This window comes from Podarcis tiliguerta (genome assembly GCF_965153285.1).
Source record: "Podarcis tiliguerta genome assembly, chromosome: 3".
Lineage (NCBI taxonomy): Eukaryota > Metazoa > Chordata > Lepidosauria > Squamata > Lacertidae > Podarcis > Podarcis tiliguerta.
This window is the reverse complement of record NC_139536.1, coordinates 52,685,727-52,711,521: the sequence shown is the minus strand read 5'-3', so window position 1 is coordinate 52,711,521 and position 25,795 is coordinate 52,685,727. Positions and strand designations below refer to the sequence as shown.

At 42.3% G+C, this 25,795-nt stretch overlaps 2 long non-coding RNA genes across 2 annotated transcripts in view; one reads left to right on the top strand and one right to left on the bottom strand.

Moving 5' to 3' along the window:
• Nucleotides 1-25,795, top strand: part of LOC310674704 — a 35,154-nt gene that overhangs the window by 7,270 nt on the left and 2,089 nt on the right. Inside the window, exons 3-6 of the long non-coding RNA XR_014509718.1 lie at nucleotides 2,587-2,679; nucleotides 21,441-21,507; nucleotides 22,296-22,400; nucleotides 23,208-23,296. This is a non-coding gene — a long non-coding RNA (uncharacterized lncRNA). The remainder of the gene's footprint in view (nucleotides 1-2,586; nucleotides 2,680-21,440; nucleotides 21,508-22,295; nucleotides 22,401-23,207; nucleotides 23,297-25,795) is intronic.
• On the bottom strand, nucleotides 11,218-13,972 carry LOC310674708. Its single transcript, XR_014509722.1, has 2 exons — nucleotides 13,679-13,972; nucleotides 11,218-11,669 (listed from the first exon to the last, which is right to left on the bottom strand). It is a non-coding gene; the product is annotated as an uncharacterized lncRNA (long non-coding RNA).

The window sequence follows — 25,795 nt, the reverse complement described above, 5'->3', positions numbered from 1 at the left end:
TCCACACGGTAACATCCCCCAAGAATTTATGATTAAAATAATAAAAGCCATGAAATAAAGTATAATCCTGATGTTAAATTTCCAAGATAAAACAGTTTGCTGAAATTGGAAAGTAATTAGAACATATTGTTTGATAGCATTTTTAAAATTGCAAGCTGTTTCATGTACTTTTGTGCCGACTCTTTGGAAAGCACTTTTGGAGCATGGCCCAAGTGCAAACTGCAGCATGAAAAGTAGCTCCAGTCCTTTGGGTTGTGTGGCCACTATGAATTGGATATACTAGCTAAGTTCATTGAAGCCGAGCTCATAAATGAACTGGAATTAGTTGGAATTCTTCAGGTGGCAGTGGCACCTGGAATGAGAGGCAAGATTTTAGGACACACACCGCACCTCCATACACAAAAACCCTTTTCCAGCTCAGATCAACATCCAGGCCAGAAAAGCTTTCCCAGATTCCCTTCTCTTGGCCAACCCTGACCATCAGGTCCCAAAACACCTTCCTCATCTGCAAATGGAGACAATGGCAGAAGGAGCATTGGAGAGCAGGGAGGAGGGTTTTTTCCCTTCTGTCTCCATCACCTTAGTATATGCCACAACAAGCACCACCACTCTTCCTGCAGCATATCATGGCTGAGAGAACTGTGTTGCCTGAAATGCAATGACATTTGGATAAATTCCATTTCCTATGAGGCCACTGCCCTTTCAAGCCTCTTAACATGCCATGGAGTATGTCAAGACAAGGAAAGAAGGGAATGCTTTCCTCTCTGCTGTTGCTGCTACTGCCAGCATCCTGACTTTTGCAGGTAAGAAAACAGAAAGATTGTGAGGGATCTGTTAGGGAAAGGGGGCTCATTTCATAAACCCCTCAAATTGTATCAAGAAATGAACTGGTGTGTTTCTGGTTGCAGTGGAGGAATCAGTTCATTTGCAAATCATTTCGAGGTGAGCATAGGGAAGGCCGAGGTTTACTCATTTCTACTAAATACATAAAAATAATAATAGTGGGGAGGAGAGCAGGCCAACAAGGAACAGGAGCAGAGACAGGTAGCAAAATCTCAACAATCACTAAGTGCTTTTTTTATTAGAGACCACATTTTATCCTCACTTCCATAAATTACTGGTAGATATCAAGTTTTGCTAATACATTCCAGTATATTCTAGAACCAGCATGGCTACATGATACAAAGTGTGCATAACTATGCAGAGCAGCAACTTGGGCTGTACGGATCAGGCTAACAGTTGTGTGGTGAATGGGGACCAAAAAGGGGCTGTTAGGTGCAGCACTGCACTGTGCTAGCATTTATTTCCTGATCAAGGTTTTGTATGTAGAAGTTTGCTTCCACACCTCTATGACCCATTGCTGGATCCAGTCATAGTTTTGTGGAAGGGCCATAGCTCATGGGTAGAGCATCCCAGATTCAATCCCCAGCATCTCAAGGTAGGGCTGAGCTGGATGGGCCTAATGGTGTGACTCAGAGTATAAGGCAATGCCTTTTGTTCCTAGTTGCAGTAGACTAATAACTTACTTCTTATAGAGCGCACTATGGCAAGCTGTGCTTTGATATTGGAATGGTGAAGATAAAGCATGGCACCTAGTCTGATCACAAAACTGTTGCTGTGGCAAATCCATAATTCATTCCCAGACTAGCCACATGATCTGGCACTGAATGTCCATGAAAAAGGCATGAAAGGTATTAGCAGAAGGAAGCAACCAACTGCAAAGCAAGGACAGTTGGTGCTTGATGCTGGTAATCCCATGAGGGCTAGCAGTGGCCTGGGATTCATGCTTCTCAATAAGGGGTTGAGCCAAGGTTGTTGGGTGGGTCCCTGTGTGAATTCTGGATATCCTAGAAGTCTGCCTTGTGGCAACAAATACATTTATTCTGTACCATAGGCAGAAAATACTTCAAAATGGTGCTATTTTGGTGTTGACAGTACAGCCTCATCATATGGGTACGTCTGAAAGAGCACAAACTATCAACATCAGCCACCCATGCAAACGTTTGCCTGGGCTTTCAGATCCTGCAAAAAAATACTATGTTGTAAGCAGCCACCACCAGTGCTAGGCATGAGGATTTCATCACTGCACCCTGTTGCAGAAGCAAACTTCCAAATACAGGCCCTGTTCCAAAAGGATGGTCTGCACCTGGGTGCCTGTTTTCATATGGAGGTACCCCTTGCATGGGCCAACAGTTTCACAAAGAAAACAAAAGCCCTAGTCTCTCACCATGATGAAAATGGAGAATGAGGAACAAAATGAGATTGCCACAAGTATAAATTAGTTTTGCATTTTTGATTGTCTAATTTTTCCCCCCCAAGGCGGCTTTCCTAGTTGGCATGCTCATAACTACACTGGTGGCACAGAGATATGTAATTAATCTCCCACTCCCCCATCCCGTCTCTCTCTAACCCCCCTCCCCACCCACGCCAAAATAATGTATAGCATAGCCAGATTCCAAAAAAAGCATTCTTGCTGGCTTCTGTAAACTCACCTGTAGTTTGCTGACACACTCATCACTCTGTTTCAAAGCTATCAAATGGTGTTTCAGACTGCATGAGAAATTAATAATAATCTTGCAATTCCAGCTCCTGATGAGTTAGCCAAGAGGAGGCATAAAGAATGTAATGTCAGGAGAACCCCCCACTTATGAAGCATCACTTCAAAAACTGCTGAGAATGGTAAGAAAAACCAATAGGATTTTACTTTACTATTATTCTCTCATATGCTGGGGAGAGGTTGAGGCAGTGGGAAAATGGTAAAAAATTGTGATTATTCTGTACTTAGTAAAATACGATTGATATTGGAGTTTTTTGTTCAAGGTCTATACCAAAGTACTATTGAGTTCTGAGACATGTTTCCTTTCTCTGGCTATATTTAAAGCATTTTCATTGGAAATAGCATAAGAAATCCAACAGCTGTCTTAAACCATTTTGCTGGAAGGAAATCAGCAGGGTAACGTCAGTCATATTAATTACTTGCAAGAGGAAGGTAAGCGGAAGAACGAATTAAAAACAACAGGTTTTATTTCTCCCCCCCCCCCTCCATTCTGTCCCCACCCGCAAGAAACCTAGAAGAGAATAGTTGCAATTTCATTTGCTTTTAAAGCACAGCACTTGGTAATAAACGGCCCCTGCAAATGTGCTGAGCAAACACCTTCGCATTCATCAATATGCGGGAGCTGTTTATTGCCTCATAAACTTGGAAGCAAGTGATATTGTCTCTTAAATCAATGGCTGCCTGGACATCCTTGGCACTGGAGAAGAACAGTACATCCAGACAACGTTGATACTTAAATTAATGACTCTGGTAATGACTGAAAGGTGCTTAGTCACTGATGGAAAAATTAGGCACAGATCTAAAATGCTCTCAGCATACTTAATATGTATACTACAAAACAAGGGGAATGGATGGGTACAGGTGTGTGTGTGTGTGTGTGTGTGTGTGTGTGTGATTGCTCACTGCAATGACCGTAACCAATTTTAAGCAAAGGTTAGTCTGTGAAGACAAACAGAACCAGGCTGACTTTTGCTTCTTCCAAGCTAATGCCAAAATCAGCATTTAAAATTAATGTTAAAAAACAACCATGGCTGGTTGGGAGGAACATAAATTGAATTAGCTTTTTGCCACTTACAATTAGATTTAAAAGCCCTTAACTATTTAAATTGTAGGTCTGAGCTGGTTGTTGTAACACATTAGATCAGACCAATACCGAACAGCTATATATACACCTCAACAGCTGGGAAGTCAGAGATCAAGATCATCACAATATGGTCTTGTGCTGGCCATAATCCAAAGTCATAGCATAATGAAAAGTTGCCTTTATTCCAAGTCAATTTATCCATTTAGCCTAGTATTTCTACTTGGACTGGCAGCCGCTCTCCAGACCCCAAAAGGCAAGTCCAGGGAAGGAGCAGGACGCAGAAGCTTGGCACAATAGTTTCACTTTTCCAAAATAATCCAGCTAGCCTGTCAAAAATTTCACTAGCCTGCAGAACCAGCATTGTCTTTTGTTCTTCAGTCTCTTTGTTAAACCCCACTGTTTTGTGGGGATTTTTAAACAACTCTCCATGCAATGTTTTTGAAATATTCTGTTTATGCAAGGAGAAACCAGCCCAACCTTATTTCACCAAAGGTTTGTTGATGATGGTGAGGGTGGAGGAAAACCACCAACAGAATTTTATCACTTATAGTGTATATGACCAAGAATATAGAGCAGTTCATAGAAACCAGAAAGTCTTGTTTAGCATTTCAAAAGGTCTAGAGCTTTTCCCAGTTTTGTGTTTTAGTATTACTTACTTGATTAAAATTAAACATATTGACACATTAATGAGGAAAATGCAATGAGATGCTTGCAGTTTGCCTTAAAAAGATGAAGAGTTGCACTGAAACTTCAGAGCAACAACACCGAAACTTGTAGCAAAGCGCTTATATTGGGAGAAGCCTTTTTTTTTTTTTTTTTTGAAGCACTTGTTGACAACCATACTAGCAAAACCAAAATTAATTGTCTTTGCCAGGCACTGCATTAGCCTAAATTGTATCGACACATTAGAGCGGAGGGAGGGGACTTTCGGAGGGGTGTGAGAAATTATCCCTGCATTTGAGAAATTAAGAGTGCTAGATGTTTGGCTCAGTGAAAGAATTACTGAGATTCTTGCGGTGTCCTGAAATGCTTCTAAAAAGATAAATTATTTTGTTAAGGATAGGTGTGGAAGGCCAGCTTTTTAACTGAACTTCGTAAGAGAAGGCATCCTGATAGAACCCAGCAGGGAAGAGGTCATTCAAAAGTCCTTGCAATCATCCCTTTTCCTGATGAAGACCCCAGAATAGCCACCAGACATTGTAAGAATGGCATTCTGTTTGACACCAAGGACCTTACTACTCTCATCAGTAAATATTAGCTTCAATTATATTTATTTATTAAATTATATCCCACCTTTTCTCCAAGGTGCTCAAGGTAACATAAATGGTCCCCCCACAGCTTGATGTTACATTCACAACAAACCTGTGAAGTTGGTTAGGCTGGGATGTAGTGATTGGTCCAAGGTCACCCAATGAGGTTCATGGCTGAATGAGGATTTGAACTCGGGTCTCCCCAGTGCAAGTCTAGTGCACCACACTGGCTCTCATTGTTTGTCATTTCAACAACATCAACAGGTCACATTTCACTGCCGTTCTGCATATTAACCTAGGGGTGTAAGGGTTCTCCCCGGTTTCTCAGAGCTGAAATTAAGAAACTGCTTTTTCTTCTGCCACCACACCTCCAAGGATGAACAAGACCAGCCTGTGGCCCAACTAAACTGAACATAATCCACCAGCCATGTAAGAAGGCCCAGCATGATTGGGGGGGAAAACAGGATAAAGGAACACCAGGACAGAGGACAAGATTATACCACAATGCTTCATTCTTGGTAAAATCATCACCTGCTAATTTTTTGTTAGTTTTTCTTTCATTCCCCCCCACACACATTTTAGCCAATCATGGTCCTTCCTGAGGCTTCTAAAACAGCAGTTAAAGAAGCTATCAGAAAACGTGGGCATGGGGGCTCTGTGCCTCCCTGCTAAGTGGCACACCATGCAGCAACCTTCTTGACATCTTGCCAGAGACTGTGCGTTGTGCCATCAGTTTGGTGTGCTGCTTTCCTCATTTCCTCCTTCTTTTGACATAGGCTCTGATGTCTGTGCATAGTGGAAACAAAAATGGACTTGTTTTCATTATCTTAGAGGCAGCAACCATTCAGTTCCTTCTCGCTGACAAACAAGGTTGCTCTAGGAATCCAAACCCCACTTGACTGTTCAGAAGCTTGCTTGTAATACACAAAGCCTTTAAAAGGAACAAATGGCAGGAGCTTGTGTCTCTCAAATCCTTCCTGGGATGTGTAAATGTTAAATTGGTTTGGCTATCCAGAGCTGTCAAAATCACATTGGCAGATTTTCAGCAAAGGTTAATGAAACTCAAATAAATAAGATGATGATGTTGTGCTCAGACACTCTTATCATTCCATTATGCATCTTAGAAGTACAACAAAATGTTGCAATGCAGAGTGCTGCTTTTCAGGGTTCCACCCCAACTAGCCATGTCCTCTTCCAGGAGACACCAGGTCATTTCCCTCCTCCTCCTCAATCAGTGTTCTATGGTTACTGAGCATGCTCAGTTCCCAATAGACTATTTTGGCTATTTTGGAAAATCGATGTTGTATGTATAGCGTATTCTGGTGGTTTGCCAGGTGGGGCAAGGGGAGAATTCGACCTATAGATCTTCCTGATTTTTTAAATCCTGGCCAAAGAAATGCCGAACTTTACTCCTTCTAGCATTTCTTAAGAGCGATCAGTAGTTTTAAATGTATTTGCCAAGTGTGGCATGTTCCTCTCTACAGCTACAAGCCTAGGTACACTTGTATGTAAACCCTATCAAAATCAACAACTTTCTTCATAGTGAATATATTGCTTTGCAATCAAAGAAGGCAGGGTCAGTTGCTGAGACACTTCTTTTTTTTACCTCTCCCAATTTGTGTCTTGATTGGCAGAAGGAAAGGAGACTCTGCATTTAGTTATTATTACCACATTTCTCCAGCCACTTCCAGCCTAATGTTCCCCATCCCTATTTTAATTTGATGGAGGAAGGCTGGGGGGCATGTGAAACCATGCAAATTCAAGAGGGTCTCTTTTTATTCTACTGAATCCAACTTCTATCCAGACCCCTGGGAGAGGGGGAAACAATTGACTGGGAGGGGGTGGCCATGACACTTTCTCAAAATTCCAAATGTGCCTTTGGTCCTAAAAAGTTGCCCACTGTACAGCATTCAGCTCTATGCTGGTTGTCAGTGCCAGAGCAAGGGAGGTGACAGTGGACTAAACACTTGTTGTGGTCGTAAATTGTGCTTCAAAAGGGCATACCATCTCAGTCAGAGATACAACCATGTAAGTGGCAATCTTGTCTAAGCCTGCAGTCCTATGCACACCTACCAGGGAGTAAGTCCCATTGGACTCAGGTGGACCTAGATACGTATAGGGTTGCACTCATAAGAGCCAACTCCCAAGGGCCAAGGTCCCTTCGGTCCCCCAATAAAAACACTTGAGGGATTTGGGGGCCCCAAAGTTGATGGGCATTGCCATTCAAATGGTATGTGTGTGCCTTGTGATCAATTATGTGGGGTGGGGCTTACCTGACCACACAACCCCCATATTTTATTCAAGTTGGCAACCCTGGTTGCATTGCAAGTTAATGAATTGAGATTTGACTTCTATGACTAAATAAAAATAAGCAAAGAGGTTTGTCTCGCTTTAGGAAGAAGTGAGGCTCAATGGGCATCTGGACAAGATAAGAGTACTGTATTGGAATGCTAGTTTAATCTTTTCCCAATGAAATAACCATTCACTTAATCAGGACGGAAGCAGGATGAAAACGTTCCACTCAGCAGATAAATCCACCAGCTCCCTTATCCTATCTCCACCACTGCAAATGCATTTAGTTGTCATCTGGTATTTCTGTTTTCATTCTAATTCTTTCTGCCTTGTTATTCTGTCAGTTTCTTAATCTATTTACACTGACTTTATTTTTAGTATGTCTATTGTGACAGTAAATCCTAGAATTGCCTTCGGTGTTGTCTGAAAATGGCCATTATCAAATCATAATGCCTAGCCAGATGAAGTCCTGTAAGGGCCCTAGGCAATCACTAGGCATCCTCAACAGCTGCCTGCATTTGAGTCCTGCATATCAATTCTCACCTTGGAGGGGGCCCTGCAGTATTATCAGGAGTGGAGGAGGAGGTAAGTGTATTTATTAAAATTTGGATTACAGCTCGGCAAAGTGCTCCTTACTTTATTTATGAAAGCTTTTTAGTCTGCACATTAATAAAGCCGCTATCTCAATCTTTTATTGGTAAACTATGTAAAATGCAAATGATCTGGAATCCAATTAATTTCTAGAAGGTTGCAGCTGTTTTGAGTCCTATTCACAAAGACATGTGTGTGGATGTGGTTGAATGTGCCTGTGTTTGATTGCTAAGAAAATCAGGCTTTATTATTGAAGCCCCGACTTTCAAAATTTGAACTATTGTTCATCAGTAGTGCTAAATGCAAACAGATAATATCCTAACTGCATTGCTTGTTATTAAAAAGGCTGTGAAATGTGGCTAATTTAGGACCAAGGCAAAGTATAGGAATTGCAAAAGAGTTGTTTCAAAATTTGTTCATTTGAGCAAAGCCAAAGTTTGATTTATGGTCTTCAGTGATGTATTGTGAGATTTGCTAGTGCACTAGTGCACACATTTGCATAAACAAGTATCTTACATCACAATAATGTCAATTCTGGAGACTTAGCAATACTACTCTTGAGATTGTACTGTACACAGTTTCACTTTGAAAGAATTACATTGGCTTTGATAAACTAGCTTAATTTGAGGATTTAGCATGGGCCAGAATTAGTCCGCTTGCTCCAAAGATTCAGCAATAACCACACTGTTACCACAATTCTAATACTTATTTATAGATGAATAGAGGTTTAAAGGTGTTAGTATGCCAATATAAAATGGTTTATGAGCAACAAAATGGCTTTAAATACGATTGATTGATTGATTGATTGATTGCATTTCTATCTCACCTCTCTTCCAATTGAACTCAAGGTTGCATACATTGTTCTCTTTTTCCCCGTTTTATCTTCACAACAACCCTGTAAGATAGGTTAGGATATGAGACTGTGATTGACAAAGTCACCCAGTGAGTTTTGTGGTTGAATCCTGATCTCCTAAGTCCTAGTCCAACACTTTAACCACAACATCACACAGGCTCACTTAATAGTAGAGGGAGTAATTACACCACAGCAGTAGGCAGGTCACTAAATATAAATGAAAAAAATGAATATTCCCACAGTTAAAAGGCCGAATACTTCTGTTCTGAGGGAGCGGGTGACGCTGTGATCTAAACCACTGAGCCTCTTGGGCTTGCTGATCAGAAAGTTGGTGGTTCAAATCTGCACGATGGAGTGAGCTCCTGTTGCTCTGTCCCAGCTTCTGCCAACCTAGCAGTTTGAAAGCACACCAGTGCAAGTAGATAAATAGGTACCGCTGCAGCTGAAAGATAAACTACGTTTCCACGCACTCTGGCTTCAGTCACTGTGTCCCTTTGTTCCAGAAGTGGTTTAGTTAGGCTGGCCACATGATCCGGAAAGCTGTCTGTGGATAAATGCTGGCTCCCTTGGCCTGAAGTGAGATGAATGCCACAACTCCATAGTCGCCTTTGACTGGACTTAACAGTCCGGGGGTCCTTTACTTTTTTTTACCTTTACTTCTGTTCTTTCGAGTCACTATTTTTAGCTCAAAAATCAAAATGGGAGAATATTCAGCATTGCCTTAGCTGTGGAACACAGTTCCATTTGCTAGAGGTAATAAAACTTCCCAAGTGCAAATTCAGAGGAATGTTATAAAGAATAAGATGTTGACAAGGGTGAGGGGCTCAACTTTTGTATTAACTGGAGCCATTTAAATATCCTATAGATGAAATTTGATGAGCTTATGAGTATTTAGGAGGATTTAATGGACTCAAACCTCCCTTTCTCTCCCTCCTCCCGAAAGCTCCTGTTCTTAAGCCCATTTCTTATTTCATATTTTGGAGGGTTTCAAAGCAGCTAGATTAATTTTGCGCTTCAAAACAATTGTGTTAAAATGCTTAGGAAAAAGAGATTACTTTAAATCATTGCACTAAAACCTGATGAATATTATGCAATATAGCTGATATTTACTATAGAAAGAGGTGTTTATATAGTTATCCCGAAATTCTCTCTCTCTCTCTCTCTCTCTCTCTCCCGGCAGAAATATACATACATATGAGTTATCTCATTTTATCCCCACAGCCACCCTATGAGGTACATTAGACTGAGGGAGTGTAATTGGCCAAGTGAGCTTCATAGAGTTTGGGTGGGGAAAAAGATGAAGTGCTTCCTTGGGGTAAAAGTAATTGATTTGGGTCTGCGGATAAATCTTGATCCCTAGAGCCCTGCAAGAAAAAAACAAACTCATTCAGTATTTTGCTAAGGCAATTGTTATGTCAGGGTAAGCATTTTGGTTTGCCATATGGAATGATTCATCTGTCTCTTTTCCCCATGCACTGCCAACCCCCCACTCCACCGGAGCCAATTTCAGGAGTTGGGATGGGGGTGGGAGGAGGAGAAGCCTGTAGCACAAGTGGAAGACCTTGCTCAGCACTTCTGCTGATGGGTACAGTTGGCTGGATCCTCCTCGTTTTTGAAAGAGGGACAGGAGAGAAGGAGCAAAAACAACTCTTTCTCAGGAAAACTAAGCCCAAATTCAGTCTTGCCACTGTTATGATGTCATGTTTGGCTCCTCTGAGCTAATGAGCTTCACAATATTCATCAATGGAAAGTAGTAAACACTTGAAGCACAAAAATGTTCTATATTGTGTTTTTAATATTATGTTGGGAGCCATCCAGAGTGGCTGGGGAGGGACGGCCAAATGGGTGCGGTATAAGTAATATATTATTATTATTATTATTATTATTATTATTATTATTATTATTATTTTCTACCCACATCAGGATCTGTTAAATTGATCCAAGGATGCACAATAGTTTTTGGAAGACTTCCATTGACAATGTCATGTGGGCATCACATTTTGAAGGTCATCCATTGCCCAGTGGGCTTAGAGAGTCAAAAATATCTCGTTTTCTGCTGAGCACCATGATTTCCTGTCAGCTTTCTACATCTCTGTAACCCCCCCCCCCCCAATATGCATCTAAGAGTACATGTGGATATGAGTGACACTCTGTGGAAAGAATCAGACACTAAGGATATACAATACAAAGAAAAATAGCTGTGCCTAGCATTCAGGTAGCACACTAAAATCATGTTCATTTGATCAGGACACAGGAGCACCTGTCATTCTCTAGAATGTGCCACTTTTTGGAGGTCATTTTATTACTGTACATAGGTAAGGGTAGCTAATGTGGTGCCTTCTAGACATTTTTTGACTCAAGCCTCTTCGTCCTTGACCATTGGCCACAGTGGCTGGGGCTGATGGGATTTGTAGTTCAAGTACATCTGGAGGTCACTCCATTGACTTTCTGCTTGATACTGTATCTGTATAAACAAATTAGCTTCATGTCCCTAGTTTGTGTAAACATGACTTGGGATGGGGAAAGGAAGGAGTAGGAAGGGAAGAAGGCTTGAATCTGTTCCTGTTGAAAATAGAACAGCAACCCAAGAAACAATTGCAGTCATAATAATAACTGCTTATGTGCTTTATTAACAATTAGGCAGTATACAGTTCTGTTAATCCATGCTTAGTCATTTTATAGTATTTTAACTATGCATCAAGCAATATGGTGAGGCAGTTTAGAGAACGACATATGAAGTGCAATATCTGAAATCCAGATTTAGACATTCATTAAACACCTCCATAAAATCTGTGGTAATTCAGTTTAGCTTGGTCAGAGTGGAACTTGGGGTGATGACATGTCATTTTCAATAAATGAACATTTTTCAGTGAGTCCATTAAAAGAGAGAGAGAGAAGCAGATTCTCCAACAAACATGCTAGCTTTTTCCAGGACTGCAATTTGTTTGCCATTTTGTGCAAATGTGATAATAGAATCATTTCACCCTTGGTGAACAGGTAAAGACATGCTTATCTGTTTTAAAATCCGGATAGAGGAGTCTTCTGCAAAGGGAAAAAAAGGACATTATTATCCCTTTGATCTTTGTCACTTACAGCATTAAATGAAAACCATTTTAAACAGTGGCATTACATTAAATGAATCTAAGTGCTCACGTAGGGCTCAGACTATTGTAAGAGCATGGAGATAAAATCATCCAGGTTGGCTACAAGCCACCCAGTTCCAGCACCTAGTCCCTGCTTTTTAGTAACATGTCCCAACAGTAGTTTCATCAGGGTCATCTCTAGATTATAACCCCTCCTCTGCCCAGCAAAAAAGCCATCAATGGGTCCTCTTAGCTTACTTTCTAATCACCTCCTAGCCGCTTTGCCTTGAAAATCACCACTCAACTGAGAGGTGTGCTATTTGACCTGAGAGGTCAAATAGAGAGAGTGAAGGCTTTTAACCTAGTTTACATTCATTTCCCTGCCCTGAATGGACCACTGCTTCTGCTATATAGGCAAAGTTATTTTCTCCCAGAATAAATACTGAAAGTGCACACAACACTGCATGAGCTGGCCATGTATTGGTGACTGCCCATCAGCTGTTTGAGTAGGCAGGCTGAAGCACCCTGTGCAGCTGCAGTTAAAGGCTGCATCCAGGTTCCTCAGCAAGGGTTACTATGAAGGCTCTGAGAAGCAACAACAGCATCTAGCCTCTCTCATGGCAACAGCAAATGTGGCTTTTTCAGGATCTTTGTCTTCATTTTTACCTACCGTGTAGCTTAATAGTAGAACCCATGTTGTTTTGCACACACAGAAACTCCCAAGTTCACTTCCTAGCATCTCCAGGTTTTGGGGGGTCAGTTTGGGTGTATGAAGGTGATGTGAAAGTTATCTGCCTGAGACCCCATTGAGACCCACTACCAGTCACAGTAGATGACACTGGCAGCCACTTACAAATTCCTGCCAAGTGCTCAAGCCAATACATGCTTACTCAAAAGCAAGTTCTCCTGTGTGAATAGGACATTATGTGGGGGTCACCCAGGCCCCTTGGACTGGCATATTTCTACCCTGTGTTGCTATTGTGCCTATAGAAAGAGTTGTGGGTCCTGCAGTCACCTCACTGACCCTTTCCCCAGCTAGTTCTTATTCTTCTCTTTTGTTTCTCATTCTCTTCAACAACAGTCTCCAAAATGTGGAGCTTTCCCTCTCTGCCCCATCCTCTGAGACATAAAGGCCCCTTCCACGTCCTCTTCTCTGACAGGTGAGTTTCATGGCACAATAAAGGCCCTCGCCAATCAAAGCATCCAGAATTAAGAGGGGAAGCAGGATTCTCATTCAGAGTTATGGGACTATTACAACCTCCCACATTACTCCTGGTTCATTTGCAATCAGCTTTTTCATTATCTTTCAGCTACACCGGTCCAGAATTATGTTAATTGCCTATTAACTACAGTTGGGTGATTCATTTATTCTTTTAATTTAGAGTATCGATAATGGATCTAACCTCTATTTTGCTTTTAAAACTTTTTGATACAGTCTGTGCTGTCAGTGCAGCGACAGTGAAAACACAATGTCAATACCGTCACTACTCCTCAAGATCATGCAATCTCTCTAGGCAGCATCGCATCCTATATCTTTGGCGTCTCCTTGGACAGCTTTAAGTGGCACTTCGGCAAATTGTAGGAAAAAGTCACCCTACTCCCCCTTTTGCTGTTCCTTTATGTTTAAAAATAGGTTTCAGCTGGAGTGTTTTCAGAAATCTTTCTGACTTTTCTTTCAGCCTACAGCATTCTTATACTTTTCAATATAGAGTGGCTTGGATGGCTCAGACATGGGAACTACAGTCCTTCCCAGAGATGTTTACATAGCTTTTGGAAGCAAATGGGATTTAGAAAAAAGTAACTGTGCTTGGATTATGAGCTCTTCTGTGCCTTTGAAGAAAGGAAAACTGTGCATTCAAAAGGGAGAACGGCTGTAGCTCAATGGCAGAGCAGCTGATCTGCATACCAGAAGATCCAAAGATCAATCATCAGGATCTCCACTTAGGGCTAGGGAGGTCTCCAGCCTACCTTTGGAGAGCTGCTGCCAGCCAATCTAGTACAGAACTAGACGACTTGCTAGACGACAACCTCCTATTTTCCTATGGAAAGATTCCATGGAGTGATACGTCATTATGACTTGTAAGGAGGGGAAACTGCAATGGGATAGTAGTGTGCAAAACTCATAGGTAGCATTCTGCTTGATTTTTCAAGCCCCAAGCAGCAGCTGGCAATTAGAACTCCATTTGTTGGTTGCTATTGCTCTGCTGTCTAGTGTCATTATTTAGTATAGTCACTAAGTGCAATGGGGCTTTATTGTATTTGGGTGAGTCAGGAGTTTCTTGTTACCGTTCTGTTGGGGACAAATGACAAAGATCCTATTTACCTTCCTGACTCACAGTATTTGGGTGAGTCAGGAGTTTCTTGTTACAGGTCTCTTGGGGACAGATGACAAAGATCCTATTTACCTTCCTGACTCATAGCCTTCCAAAACATTGTCAGTTGCTCACTCCAGTTATTTGTAGTGCATTATGGGATATATATAAACAGTTGTTCTTGTGCCACTCTGATTTGGCACAGAAATCAGACTAAAGATGGTTTGGTGGGAGATTTAGATTATTGTGAGCATACAAATGATTTGGCACTAAATGATATGAGAATACAGAAATCACAAGAATGCATAAATGCTCATTTCTGTGGAATAATTCATGAATAGATTCATGAGAAGGTTGGCAGGTTGCAAAATGGCAACCATAATATTTCAGATCAGGGTTTGTTTACAGAACTGCGCTTATTCAGGCCTAATTACAACCACAGACACTTTTTTAATTATTTAAATTGTATTTATACTTTTCACCAAACCATCTGGCAGCATTGTAGCCCTTCTATTAATCAGAAACATTGGAAGTGGTGATGACGTACACCTCCACCCTCAACTGGTGTCACCTCCATGGATAGACTTTGTAAATGCCCAAATAGGGCTTTGGAACTTTGCCTCCAGTTATTCAAATAGTCCAGGGATATTTCCAGTGTGGTATATGAACGTAGGAGCCAACTCCTAGGGACTGAGGGGTCTTCAGCTCCCCCATAAGATATTTGAGCCCCCACCCAAGTTGATGGGCATTGCCACTCAAATGGTGTATGTGCACTGTCTCATGTGATCTGTCTCCCCCTCCCCCAATATTTTGTTCAGGTTGGCACTCCTGTATGTGAACAAATTCTGGAAGCCAATAAGATATAAATGCTTATGCTGGTGGTAGTTAGCATGACAATATGCTGGTGTTGCCAGGATCCCATTCTAATATTGCCTTTTAAAATTGTGCTGAGAGTTTTCTGAAGTATCTGTGGTGAATGCAAACCAGTTGGCATCATTTACCATTGTTCGGCAATCTTATATATTTAATAGTGCCCAAGTAAGCCAAGGATAACAGATTAGCATTTTGCCTCCACGTTGCATTTGCTTTGTATTGGTAAAAATGACTATGCAGGGCAGTGAGGAATTGAGACTGCAAATCTAAATGCACTTACCAAGGAGTGAATTCAGTGCCTTGCATCCTGAATTGCCCTTCTGCAAACAATAGATTGCCTTCTAGTCGCAGACTCTGATCCAGTGTAGGCTTTCATTAGCTGAAAGGATGGAGGCAATTTTCACTTGTTCCCTAAACTCTCCTCCTGCATTGCCTTCCCCACTGTTCTAGAGGGTTCTTCTTCAACTGTCTAGACCAGATTTTTAAATACTGCTGGGGGTTGTAGGAAGAATGAGTAAAAATCAACTTCCCATTCTCCTTTGGCCAGGGGGAACATCCCATCAGAGGAGTTCCACTGACACAAACTTAGAATCCAAGCCTAGGGGATTTACTTCCAAGTATAATTCCTAAGAATTGCACTGTACATCATATGCCAATTCCGTGTAAAAATTCTGCATGAATGTAACATAGCAATCAGATCATACATTGTGGAAAAGTGATGAAGTACAGTGGTACCTCGGGTTAAGTACTTAATTCATTCCGGAGGTCCGTTCTTAACCTGAAACTGTTCTTAAGCTGAAGCACCACTTTAGCTAATGGGGCCTCCTGCTGCCGCTGCGCCGCCAGAGCACAATTTCTGTTCTCATCCTGAAGCAAAGTTCTTAAACTGAAGCACTATTTCTGGGTTAGCAGAGTATGTAACCTGAAGCATATGTAACCTGAGGTACCACTGTATCTTATTAGGTGATGTGCGACACTGAGTAATGTATTGGGTTTTGGGGGGTTTTTAAATTTATATTTATTTGTTTTATTTTAAAATCTTTAAGATGATATTTTAGTTTCCTGTTAATTATGTTGCTTTGAATGTATTCTTTGTATCTGACTTTCTGTAGTGTTTTATTCTGGATAGTTTTGAGGTTTTTTCTTAAAAATATAAAGTGATCTAAAAATGAAATGAATAATGATGATGGTGCTAATGATGATGTGGGGATTTCTTCTTTCAGCCTTTTAGTATCACTTTTAGTATCATATAATGATGGAGGCCCTCCAGGCCCTCCCCATTTGGCCCATGAGTTTGCAAAGCCCTGTGTGTTGAGCTTTGCAAGCGCCAATGATCAGCTGATCATTAAGGCTTGCCAGGAGCCTGTGCCTTTGCCCACAGGACTTTGTTTCAAACCATGCAGGCATACATGGGTCACCTGATTTCATTGTGACATCAGGTGATTGATTACCTGTCAGAATTGGCTGACAGGGGATGAGGAAGATCAGGATCTGGCCTGTGGCATAACAATGGTCAATATCTATTTACCGGAATCATTTCTTTAAATAATTTCTATTGTGCTTTTCTACACCAGAGTGTACTCAAAGCAAGTTTACAGTAAAACAACAGATAACAAAACACAAAATTATAAAAATGAAGCAAACCTATTGACTGACTTTGATGAACTAGAGGCCACCTCTAGCCCATTAAAGCTTATGTCTCAATACATTGGTTGGTCTTTAAGGTGCCACAAAACTCATTGTTGCTGATACGGTGAACACACTTTTCATATTTTCCATGGAACATTTTAAATATTTTAATTAAGATTTATTCCCTTCATTGTGTTTTGTAACTAGCAAAGATAATTAGAGAAAATATGACTCTCTGTCTATTTTCAAAATTATTGTAAGCTGCAGGCACATCTTATTAGACAGTATAGAAGAAAACACTGATAAAAGCGGAAGACTGGTGTTTTGGCTTTATAACATACTTAGGTCACCCTCTGCTGGACAACAAATGAATAGCCATGGATTTTCTGCAAAATATTTCTCCCCTCCCTTAAACTTGTTGGTATAGTTTTAGGGACTCCTTGGCACTTTCTGAATATCCAGGCATTTGCTCTTGGCTTAAGTGCTGATAATGTTGCCTAGATTAAAAATATAGGAACACAGTATTTGAAAATATTTGTGATTGGTTTGCCAAGCAGTGAAACAACATCCACTGTGGCTCAAGTAAGCTCTTTATGGGGTCAGAGCCTTTAATAAAACAAGGGCATAACAGAACAGTAGCAAAGGAAAAGTAGGATGTATTTGGAAGAGACAACATAAACTCAAGCATTTTTTTAAAAAAAGAGTTGTGTTCTTGCTCATTAAATGTTTGCAAGCTGTCAAGACAGGATTTGACAGCTATATCCAAGAAATGTGATACAAGCATAAATGGCTCAAATCTACATCTCAGAATAGCTGGCTGGACTTCATAACCTCTATGTATAACACAACCTGAGTAGGCAATATGGAAACACATGGGCAAGGTGTCCAGATTTAGGCTTATAGAATTTTATTGCTAGCCTGCATATCCCTCTGCTAAACCTCTTATTTCTTGAGAGAAGTAGGTCTCTGACAGATGTTTATTGTGGGTTTTCAAACATGAAATTCCTTGTCTATTTAGCTCCAGGGATTTTTATTTTGCTCTGATTAACCTTCTGGACTTTTTAAAGGCATTATTTTCCAGTGCCAGCCCTACCATTAGGCAGAGTCAGGTGGTAATCTCAGGCAGCTAGTTGTGGATGTCATGAAAAAGCTGCAAATTGTAAGTTATTAAATTTAATATGATTGCGCTTTTCTTCCCAGGCAGAGGCATTTGTTATACGTTCTGCTTCATGGGCCAAAAATAACTTGGTCAGCCTTGGGTACAATACAACTGACCGGTGGGGTAGTGATTTGCTCATCTGCCTCAGATGGCAAAATGCTGGGCCTGTTTGTTTCTTATTTGTATTTATGAAAGGGAGGTAAAGATTGAGATGCACCTTGCTGGGCATATCCAAGAGGGAAAGAGCTGAAGGGAGATGATAGTATATTTGAGTTGTATATGTACTTTGATACATATAAGGAAATTGATTAAAAAACTGAATTGCTCTCTCTTTGTATAATTATTTTCCTTTCTAGAGAGAATGACCACTGGAGCTACACACAATGGGCATAGCATGCAAATTTAATGCCACCTACCATGACTGACTAACAGCTTTGGCATAGATTAATGTCTCCCATAAAATTCACCCTCTCCAGTTCATGTTTTTTGTATAAGGTAACATGCTTTAGTCACAGTTTGAATGCAAAGAATTGAATCTGGCCCAGGGACACCATACGGTGGTGTAATTCATATATTGAAGCAATTCAAAGAAAGTGCAATTTATGTAATTCTAGTCTCCCTGAAGGAAAAGTTCAGTGGGATTGACCAGAAAATTAAGTTTCAAATAGGCTTCTTGGTCCATCCTATATAGCATATATGCACACTCGCTGCAGAATGATTAAAAGCATTGCAAAGGTTATAATCTTAAATTCAGACACAAATACATCAGCTGGCAGTCAGTTCTGTTGCAATCAGGCAGGCTTAACATCTGAGAAATCAGCCATTTGTATTGAGGCAACTGTATTTCTTCAGGAGCCTATTCATCTCTAGCTAAGTATTTTCAAAAGGAAGAAGACCTCTGGAATTGTTCAAGAGGCATAAATCCAAGATGCTGTCTGCCGTCTTTATTCCTTAGCTCTGTTGCATGCTGTGATTAACAGAAGGAAGCAATAGAGTTGTATATAGCTTTTCTTCTTCCTTAATCCTAAACACTTCCTTGGTTTTCAGTGGAACCTTTTCCTGCGTGACTTTAGAATTGGCATCTCAGCTTCATACTTGCTATGAACCCTGTTCAACATGCACCATTGGTGAAAACAGATTTAGACATTATAGAGGAATGTTGTCAGTGAAATTCACAGTGATTTGCACATTCAGCTGGCAGTAGATATTTGAAATATCCCAACTGCAATTTGCACCAGCTTTGTGCAGTTTTACAGCCTGTGGAAGTCCCTTGCACAAGTTCGCCTTTTTGTGAGTGGTATTCAACTAAATAATTATGCTAGTAAGGAATAACACGACTGCAACAAGACTCGCCCCCTCTTCCCCTTGCATGTACCCCCACCACCCCAAAATCTGATCCAGAGGGTTGGGGTAGCTCCAGAAGAGATTTAGAGCATGCGCAGAGGGAGGAGAGGAATAATGTTGCATTGCACAAGGAGAAATCCTTGCACTGACAGAATGATTTGCTTTGCTTTAGTGCTACGTTGAATGCAACCCTATATTTTCAATAAGTTGCTGTTGGACAAAAGCAGAAGTTACTGCACTGATGAAAGGTTGCGCTTCATTCATTCTATCTTTCTTAAAATATTTGCATGCTGCCATGGGTGACTAATGGACATTCAATCATAAAAGACCTTTGGAGGTCTTTAAGCAGAGGCTTGACAACCATATGTCAGGAGTGCTCTGATGGTGTTTCCTGCTTGGCAGGGGGTTGGACTCGATGGCCCTTGTGGTCTCTTCCAACTCTATGATTCTATGACATAATTACAAATAAAACAAATTTAGAACATCCAAAGTCATGAACCTGTGATAGACGGACTATGACTATTTTAACATTAATACTAAGTTAGTCCAGCAATCCTGAAATAAATAATAGTAGGAGAATTTTGTCTCCTTTTTCCACTGGCTTTTTTAAAAAAAAGGTGTGAATTCATATGAGCCTAAATTAAAGACAAGATCCACAGAAAGCCCTGTGCATTATCTCCGATTCCCTAGAGAAACAGTCAGTTCTTTTACTTGTTGTTCAGATGTTCTTGCTGCTGTCTTTTCAAAGGCTTCGGGTTCTTTTGAACTTATCAGGCTCTTGGCTAAAAAATGCCAGCGCTCTCTCTCCCCTCGCTCCCCACCCGCCTTAATGAACAGCAAAGAGTAGCAAAATAGGAAACTTTGAATTAAAGCCTCTAAAAGCTGGAGAAGTAACTGATAATATCCAGTCCTTTTAGTTTAAGGTCCAAAAAAAGAGAGTGGGAAATGTAAGAATTTAGTAGAAGGTAATGTGCAGTAGTAGCTGTTTCCTAAAATGAAGGTGGGGAAAAATCAAATATGTTGATGCAGTAACATTTAAATGTTCCAACTGTGTAGACTGGGGTCCTGCTGACGAGAATCAGGAGAGCGGTTTCCAATTGCACGGGAAAGATCAACATCCATGGGGCTGGATCATTTAAATGTTACCCCAATGGCACTGAAACAACTCATAGAAAAATGGGCCTCCAAACTTCTATTACAGAAGCTGCTTCTCTGGAAGGGGACAATAATGTATGGAAATTGACAATATGTGGCTATTTATTTAATCAAGAACTACCAATCAGAATCTCCATCTGAAGCTGATATAGTTAATTTGCAAATATTAGAGGTCACGGGTATAAGCTTAGAGCAGAATCTTCTCCCCATTCCCTTCTGCCCTGGCTGGCATGCACAAGCAGGGCTTAGGAACTGGTAGTTTCTGCAGTGGCCTTACTATCTTAAGCAAGGGTGGCAACCTTTTTCAACCTGAGGGCTGCATTCCTTATGAGAAATCTGCTGGGGCCGGAGGCAAAAGAGGGCAGATCAATGGGTACGACTTTTACCTTTGTACCGTTGGCTATATTCCAGCCACAAAAGGTGTTTACTTACTCCCACCCTCATTTCTCTCCACCTAGGGAAGCAAAAAGCATTACCACAGTTTAAAGGCACATTGCAGCCTGGTATTTGAGGATGGCTGGCCCAGGATGAGCCGTGTGGTCTAGAGAGTTGGGTGGAGGCAGCCTGAGGAAAGGCCCAAGTGCTGGAAAGAAAGGCATGGAGGGCCTACTTCTCCTATTGGCCCAGTAGAATACCAGTTCCATCCTCTAATTATCTTTATGTGTACAGGAGCCCCAATGTCTGAATGGAACTCTCCTGCCTACAAATACTTTTCCCTCCAGTGACGGGAACAAACAAATTCTTTACATCCTTTCTGTGCGATCAAATAGGTTGGGATTTACAGGTTTCAGTGTTGCAGTAAAATGGGCACATCATTCAAGTTCTCCCATTAGTAACTAGTTCCACACAAAGTCAGGAATCTCAAAGAACAGCATAATATATATGGTGATCTGATTATCGGCCTGGCCAAAATAATAAATAAATAAATAAAAGTATTTTCCTGGCTGAATATGTTAGAAGAAGCAATCAAGTAACTCAAATATAGTTAAGCAGTAAGACTTGGGCTGAATTTTCTTTTTCCCCAGTGACATTTTGCTGGAAACGACATGACTCAATGAAATCAAATCTCTCTTTGCCAACTAGTCTGCCAAATTTCATTCAAGTCCAAGCATTCATAGTTCATTTACATTATTTTTTTTAAAGCTCTTTAATCAAGGTAATATTTACTTCATCATTATGCCTGAAATCAAGACAGGATGTTCATCAGGGTATTTGGATCTAAACCTGCTTTCACCATTGTTTCCACTTTAATCTACAGGAGTCTGCTACAGCTAACAAAACAGATATGAAAGCAGCATCTTTGGACCTTGAAACTAGAAATGATGGTATGGGAATATTAATTGCTCCTGTTGAATAATCACATGTGATCTGAAACACTGGTGTGGGTGAATGGAACCTCTGCTTGTTCTTTAAGTCTGTATAGATCCATTTCCCAAGTGATGATGATGATGATGTTGATGATGATGATTTATTTTGTGGTTGACTCTGATCCTAAAATCAATAGGACATCTGTCTAAGTAAAGCTTGGGATGCTACAACATTAGAGAACTTCTCTGAAGGTACTTGAAAAGAGGTTGGCTATACCCCTTTCTGAGATGGCTTAGATCTGAAAAGCCCATCTCAAATGAGTCAGACCCACTGGTGTCCATCTAGCTCAGCAAATTCTGCACTGACAGTGACTCTCCAGAATTTCAGATAGGAAATCTCTCCCAGTCCTGCCTGCAGGGATTGAACCTGTGATCTTTTGCATGCAAGCAGATGCTCTACCACTGCCTTTCCCCCAAAGATGTTTTCTTCCTCTGCTTGTTCTAGAAGGCTTGCAGCAGCTTAGCACCAACACTTAAGAATCATGAACTCATTCCTAGGACTGCCAAGCCAAATGTAGTTAAATGATTACTGGACCCAAGGCAAAAGGGGGCTGGCATTAGGCTGGTGTGGGTGAATTAAGGGATTTCTTGCATTTTTGTAAGCAGCTAGCTATTCTGTGAAGAGATGTTGCTATTAAATATGTGTTTCACTGTAAGTTTCCAATGCAGGATCTTGAGAACATGCAGAGCCTTATGCTTTCTAAGCAAATAATAATAATCTTGAACTCCATTTTATTGTTTATCAGAACCAGCTTATGGCTTTGCCTCAGAACAATTCTGAAAACACAATTCAAAGCTTTGAATGGTTAATTCACAGTGGACTGAAGCATCAAATGTCTGAAGAATGCAGGGTAAGAAGTGCTCAGAGTATAGCTATTCTCTTCCGTAAGGGCTCTACAGACATATCCAGATCTACCACATAGGAACAAATATTGTTTGAAAGCATCAATACTTTACAAAGGAGGCATCTGTCAGCATTAACACTGATTGTAAGACCCTAAAACTTTAGGAGTCACACTATCTCAGCAGATACAACCTTTCTATTACCATACCACTATAGAAGAATACAATTTTGAATTCATACACTATACCAGGCCCCACTTGAGATCTTCATTCTTCCCGGAAAAAATCTTAGTGTTTCCAGAGCACTTAGCTATTTGTTTGCCAAATAGCATTGTCTCATTCTTTGATTAGTATTATTGTTCTGAAGAAACATATAATATGGGAAACTGTAATTGTTTTCATAAAATGATTCACTTCTCTGTGCAGAAATTATGTTGTGTCCTATTGGTAACTGTGTGCATCACATCCTTCCAACACCAGAAGGATATTGTCTCTGTAGTAACTGCATGATTGTTGTTAATTGCTGTTTTCCTGCAGTTACAACTATAGCAATTGCAATTGCTTAACGTGCAAAAGCATTACTGGGGAAGAATGCAGTTTACATTTATCTTCATTAATAGAATCCAGTATTTGGAAATGAGGAGCAGCCATCATGCTGTGTTCATTTGTTCCTTTGGGGCGTATGAACATCTGCTTACTATGCTGTCCTAAAGAGACAATTATTCCACCATCACAATTTCCATGATGTTATGTGGCAGAAAAATGCAGCACGTAAGAGGTTTGAAGTTATTTAATCTTTCCATTCTTTGAGGAAGAAGTCTGGTACCCAGAATTCAGTTATGACTTCAGAAGGAACAATTGTCTCTGTGTGCCTAATTGACTACTTTTAACATGCTTCTGAAAGGTATGAATAGGATAACATACAGTACGTAAAGATAACAGCAGAGAATATCAGGGGTCTTAAAGTTCACTTAAATAAAGGTAGTCAGAATTTGGAACTGTTAAATGCCAAGTTTCAATCAAATGTATAAAATCACTGTGTTTGAAAACTGGGGGAACATGTCCCCACCTACTTCCATATTTTTCTCCTTTTGTATCGTTCACTTTTCTCTGAATGATGTAATACTGCTACAGTTCCGCTGCACTCGCACTGGATGGGGAACCTCAGTTCAGATGAGCATAGACTAGCATCTAGTGCAACCTTTGCCAACCTGGTATCCACCAGAAATTTTGGACTACAGTTCCCATTATGGGAGTTGTAGTCCAAAACATCTGGAGGGCACCAGACAGACAAAGGCTGATCAAGTGAATCCCTATAAAATATATAACAATCAGCTCAAAAGGTCAATAGGAGAATTAAGTAAGTGTGTTTTTCTCTGATTCTTAAGCATGATCCACCCAACTGTAAGCTTTCTTAAGGGTTCAATCATATGCATAGTTAACTAGGAATCCCATTTACCGTATTTTTCGCCCTATAAGACGCACTTTTTCTCCTCCAAAAATGAAGGGGAAATGTGTGTGCGTCTTATGGGGCGAATGCAGGCTCATTGGCTTCAGCGATAGCAACGCGAAGCCTCCGAAGCCTGCGCTCCGGAGGCTTTGCGTTGCTTCCGCTGAAGCCAGGAGAGTCTGCTCTTTGAGGCTGGCGGGGGGAAAGCAGCGCTTCCCCCATGGCCAGCCCCAAAGGATGGGGGGCAGCAGGAAGGCGCGCGACGCCTTCCTGCTACTCTCCATCCCGGCATTGAGGCTGGCGGGGGGGGGGGAAAGCAGCGCTTCCCCCTCGCCAGCCCCAAAGGATGGGGGGCAGCAGGAAGGCGCGCGACGCCTTCCTGCTACTCTCCATCCCGGCATTGAGGCTGGCGGGGGGAAAAGCAGCGCTTCCCCCCTCGCCAGCCCCAGAGGATGGGGGGCAGCAGGAAGGCGCGCGACGCCTTCCTGCTACTCTCCATCCCGGCATTGAGGCTGGCGGGGGGAAAAGCAGCGCTTCCCCCTCGCCAGCCCCAGAGGATGGGGGGCAGCAGGAAGGCGCGCGACGCCTTCCTGCTACTCTCCATCCCGGCATTGAGGCTGGCGGGGGAAAGCAGCGCTTCCCCCTCGCCAGCCGCAGAGGATGGGGGGCAGCAGGAAGGCGCGCGACGCCTTCCTGCTACTCTCCATCCCGGCATTGAGGCTGGCGGGGGGGGGGGGAAGCAGCGCTTCCCCCATGGCCAGCCCCAGAGGATGGGGGGCAGCGGGAAGGCGTGCGACGTCATCCCACTCCTCTCCAACCCTCCTGTGGGCTTTTGCGGGAGATGGGGGAATTCCCCCACCTCCCGCAAAAGCAGGCAAAAGCCGCACGCTCTTTACAGGGGCTCTGCGGCTTCTGCTGCCTTTTCTAGGAGGTGGGGGAATTCCCCCACCTCGTAGAAAAGGCAGCAGGAGCTGTGAACCCTTTGAAGAGCGTGCCGCTCTTGGGGGCTTTTCCCCGAGGAGGGAGAAGGGACTGACTGGCTGAGTCCGTCCCTTCTCCCTCCTGTGGGCTTTTGCGGGAGATGGGGGAATTCCCCCACCTCCCGCAAAAGGAGGCAAAAGCCGCACACTCTTTAAAGGGGCTCCCTGGCTTCTGCTGCCTTTTCTAGGAGGTGGGGGAATTCCCCCACCTCGTAGAAAAGGCAGCAGGAGCCACGAACCCTTTGAAGAGCACGCCGCTCTTGGGGGCTTTTCCCCAGGAGGGAGAAGGGACTGGCTGGCTGAGTCCGTCCCTTCTCCCTCCTGTGAGCTTTTGCGGGAGATGAGGGAATTCCCCCACCTCCCGCAAAAGGAGGCAAAAGCCGCACTCTCTTTAAAGGGGCTCCCTGGCTTCTGCTGCCTTTTCTAGGAGGTGGGGGAATTCCCCCACCTCGTAGAAAAGGCAGCAGGAGCCACGAACCCTTTGAAGAGCGCGCCGCTCTTGGGGGCTTTTCCCCGAGGAGGGAGAAGGGACTGGCTGGCTGAGTCCGTCCCTTCTCCCTCCTGTGAGCTTTTGCGGGAGATGGGGGAATTCCCCCACCTCCCGCAAAAGGAGGCAAAAGCCGCACACTCTTTAAAGGGGCTCCCTGGCTTCTGCTGCCTTTTCTAGGAGGTGGGGGAATTCCCCCACCTCGTAGAAAAGGCAGCAGGAGCCACGAACCCTTTGAAGAGCGCGCTGCTCTTGGGGGCTTTTCCCCGAGGAGGGAGAAGGGACTGACTGGCCATTTCAGTCCCTTTTCCCTCCTGGTCGAAAAGCCCTTAGGAGTCGCGCACGGCTCCTATGGGCTTTTGCGGGAGGTGGGGGAATTCCCCCACCTCCCACAAAAGCAGGGAGAAGGTCTTGGAGTAGCGCACAGGCTGCGTGAAGCCTGTCCGCTGCTCCCAGAGCTGCGGGGGGGAAATAGTATTTTTTTCC